The 4,323-nt window shown below is 40.8% G+C and overlaps 1 long non-coding RNA gene across 1 annotated transcript; it reads right to left on the bottom strand.

Annotated features, from left to right (window-relative positions):
- Positions 1 to 876: 876 nt before the first annotated feature.
- LOC110531515 (uncharacterized) lies at positions 877 to 3,099 on the bottom strand. The gene is made up of 4 exons (XR_002474710.3): positions 2,974 to 3,099; positions 2,828 to 2,861; positions 2,580 to 2,658; positions 877 to 2,010 (listed from the first exon to the last, which is right to left on the bottom strand). It is a non-coding gene; the product is annotated as an uncharacterized LOC110531515 (long non-coding RNA).
- Positions 3,100 to 4,323: the final 1,224 nt, after the last annotated feature.

Below are 4,323 nucleotides of genomic sequence, written 5' to 3'. Positions count from 1 at the left end.
CAAAATAGTCCAAATTGGTGAAGTGAAATGAAAAAAATAACATGTTTCAAAAAATGTCAAAATATTCAAAACAGAAAAGTGGTGCGTGCATATGTATTCACCCCCTTTGCTATGAAGCCCCTAAATAAGATCAGGTGCAACCAATTACCTTCAGAAGTCACACAATTTGTTAAATAAAGTTCACCTGTGTGCAATCTAAGTGTCACATGATCTGTCACATGATCTCAGTATATATACACCGGTTCTGAAAGGCAACACCACTAAGCAAGGGGCACCACCAAGCAAGTGGCACCATGAAGACCAAGGAGCTCTCCAAAGTTGTGGAGAAGTACAGATCAGGGTTGGGTTATAAAAAAATATCCAAAACTTTGAACATCCCTCGGAGCACCATTAAATCCATTATTAAAAAATGGAAAGAATATGACACCACAACAAACCTGCCAAGAGAGGGCCGCCCTCCAAAACTCATGGACCAGGCAAGGAGGGCATGAATCAGAGAGGCAACAAAGAGACCAAAGATAGTCCTGATGGAGATGCAAAGCTCCATTGCAGAGATTGGAGTGTCTGTCCATAGGACCACTTTAAGCCGTACACTCCACAGAGCTGGGATTTATGGAAGTGTAGCCAGAAAAATGCCATTGCTTAAATAAAAAAATAAGAAAACGCGTTTGGTGTTCACCAAAAGCCATGTGGGAGACTCCCAAAACATATGGAAGAAGGTACTCTGGTCAGATGAGACTAAAATGTAGCTTTTTGGCCATCAAGGAAAACACGATGTCTGGTGCAAACCCAACACCTCTCATCACCCCGAGAACATCATCCCCACAGTGAAATATAGTGGTGGTAGCATCATGCTGTGGGGATTTTTTTTAATCGGCAGGGAATGGGAAACTAGTCAGAATTGAAAGAGTGATGCATGGCCATAAATACAAGGAAATTCATGAGGCAAACCTGTTTCAGTCTTCCAGAGATATGAGACTGGTGACGGAGGTTCTGCTAAAGCAACACTCGAGTGGTTTAAGGGGAAATATTTAAATGTCTTGGAATGGCCTAGTCAAAGCCCAGACCTCAATCCAATTGAGAATCTGTGGTATGACTTACAGATTGCAGTACACCAGCGGAACCCATCCAACTTGATGGAGCTGGAGCAGTTTTGCCTTGAAGAATTGGCAAAAATCCCAGTGGCTAGATGTGCCAAGCTTATAGAGACTTTTTGCTGTAATTGCTGCAAAAGGTGGCTCCACAAAGTATTGACTTTGGGGGGAGGGGGGTGAATAGTAATGCATGCTCAAGTTTGTCTCACAATAAAAAATATTTTGCATCTTCAAAGTGATAGGCATGTTGTGTAAATCAAATGATACAAACTCCACAAAAAATTAATTTTAATTCCAGGTTGTAAGGCAACAAAATAGGAAAAATGCCAAGGGGGATGAATACTTTCGCAAGCAACTGCATCCACATTGAATTTTCACAGTGTCTGGTTTGAATTCGGTGCCATGGTTATCACCAGGGGGTGGCGCTCCAGAGATTCTTTGAAAGGCAATTGGGCCTTGAGTGGTTCTGGGGCTAGCTCCACCCTAGCCACGCCCAACTCTCTGTAGACACGAGGCTCACCGTGTACTGATTGGCTCTTGGAATCTCCGCTGACCTCATCTCTGATGTCATTACTGTGAGTCCCGATACCAAATGTTTTCACTGTGATGTCCTTCCTTAACTTGCTGATGTCACCATCCTCTTCTTCCTCTGCAATCAGACATTCTCTAGAGTCAGCATTGTCTGTTGTGCTGCTGGACAAATCTGTCAGCTCCAGGCTTGTCTCTCTCCCATATCACCTGTCTCCTCTCCCGTCTCCTCCATTGTCTCCTCTGTCTTCCCTGTCTCCACCCCAAGCGAACCCACTACCAGTCCTGTTCATGTCTCCAGTTCTGTTTCCCCCAACCACCAAGTATCCCTAAGGGTTGTCTTGCGTAGTGGTTCAATCCTGCATCTCTGTCCTTGTTGCCAGGGATACTGAAGGACAAAGGAGGGACAGAGTCAGGGCATAGTCCATTCAGGTTCTCTGAGTAACTTTGATATTTTACAATCATGATGTTGTCTTCCTTGGATGACTGACTGTAAATCCATGTGGAAAGGGAGGAACTTCTCTGCCAAAATGGATAGAGATTAAAACTCCAACCCCCCCACATAATCCTCAGTGCTAAATCATGCTAACCATAACTACTAATGCTAACCGGGCCCGAATGCTATAACCACGTCTAATATGCCAACCAATGCTAACCAGACCATAATGCTATAACATTAACCACTTCTGCTATGCTAACCATTTATGCTTACCAGGAGGATATTTTTCCAATTTGGTGTTTGTCCCATTTTGTGAATTTTTGGTTGGTGTGTGGACCCCAGAACTCACAACCATAAAAGGCAATGTGTTCTATATGTAACGACATTCAGAGGTAGTGACACTATAACTGATTTAAGTATTTTTAGCCAGCCTAAATCTAATTGTATGTTCCTTTTGATGGCATAGAAGGCCCTTCTTGCCTTGTCTCTCAGATTGTTCACAGCTTTGTGGAAGTTACCTGTGGTGCTGATGTTTAGGCTGAGGTCTCTCTCTCTCTCTCTCTCTCTCTCTCTCTTATTCTCTCTCTTTCTCTCTCTCTGTCAAAGACCAATATGTGGATGAGGAGAATTGTAAACAAATGAACAAAAACTACAGTTCAAATAATATGTAACACAAATGACAAAAAAACAAATGACACGAAAAGCCGTTTCCACTTTTCAAATCATATTTTAGGCCTAAATAAACGTTTACATCTGGGTATCTTACCTTGTCTATGTTCCCGTAGTGACACCAGGCTACACTGGGAAGAGAGCATGAGCAGATGACTTCCTTTGATACAAAGATCCCGGCTATCAGTTATAAAATATCAACAACTGTTAAAACTGTTAGAAGTTTTTTTTAAAGTAGCTTACCTGTCTTTCAAGTTGTTTTATGTTAGTCTGGCTGACTGCGTCTCTCCCTCTCTCTCCTTTGCCCTTCTTCTTCCACTTTGCTGCTGTCTATGTCGCTCACACATCCATCCCTCATTTGTCTGTCCTCCTTTTTATGACATTTATCTATTTTCCTCCTCTATCTCCTCTACCCTATTGTTATTTTCCTTTTAAACATATTTCTTTCTTTCTTTCTGTTCAATTGAAACCCAACAAATCTGAACTGAAACCATGAACCCTTAAATTCAATCATAATCTAAACATCAATTTATTCCATAGCTGTACGTTTGATATCGCATTCATGATTTAAATCCCCACTCTGTAATTCAAACAGCAACAAAATGGCAGCCCTGCCTCTTGGTTTCCTAAAAAGCTGAGGGATGACACTAGGGAAATGTAACCACCCTCAAATTTAATTGAACTGTCATTTATAATCAATTCAATTGGTATTTTATCATTCATTTAAATGGCTTAAAAATCGCTGTGAAAATCTAGAGTGCGCCTTTAAGCAAATAATTGCGAGTGTGTATGGCTGCCTCTCAAATGGCATCTTAATCCCTGTTTTAGTGCACTACTTTTGACCAGGGCCCATAGGGTTCCGTTTGAAGGTAGTGCACTATACAGGGAATATGGTGTTATTGGGACACAGACAGACTCACCTGGCTGGAACTGAAAGATGATCACACCGTTCGCTGATGAATTCAAGGGCATATCCGACGACATATACATTTTCCCCATTTCAGTCATAAAGATAATATCAATGGGTTTATACATTGAATATCAGGTCCATTAGTGTTTTTTTTGTTGCTTTGTAATAGCTATAATGATGAACAATTTATGAACGATTTACAATATATTCATAAATATTTCATTGGAATATGGCAGTTATAAAGTGTTACTTCTATATCTTAATCTCACCATTCATCTGGTCCAGCAGACAATCCTTATCTGACCTCTTCTTGGACACGGAAATAATAGTAAGTATAACTAAAGTTTTAAAGTAAATTTAACTCTACAAATAGTCCAGTGTTATAAATATTTATACAGTTTGTCAACCTCGGTATTAAAAGCAGAAACCATGATCTCCTCACCTCTTTCTTCCTCTCTCTATCTCTCTCTCTTTCTCAATCTCTCTATCAAGAGTCTCTCTCTCTCTGTGTGTGTGTTGCCTATTCTTCAGGAAGGTTCCTGAAATAGTTTGCAGTTCTCTTTTTCCTTACCCAAACTTGACTAACCGGTCCTAGATCATCACAATGAATAGAATGCATACCAGATCATGGGTGCCAAACTCAATCCACAGAGGGCCGAATGTCTGCTGGTTTTTTGTTTTTT

This window comes from Oncorhynchus mykiss, chromosome 9, assembly GCF_057628025.1.
Source record: "Oncorhynchus mykiss isolate SJ-2025 chromosome 9, ASM5762802v1, whole genome shotgun sequence".
NCBI classification, from domain to species: Eukaryota; Metazoa; Chordata; class Actinopteri; order Salmoniformes; family Salmonidae; genus Oncorhynchus; species Oncorhynchus mykiss.
Note: the sequence above shows the minus strand (reverse complement) of the source record. Positions and strands in the feature narration are given on the sequence as shown.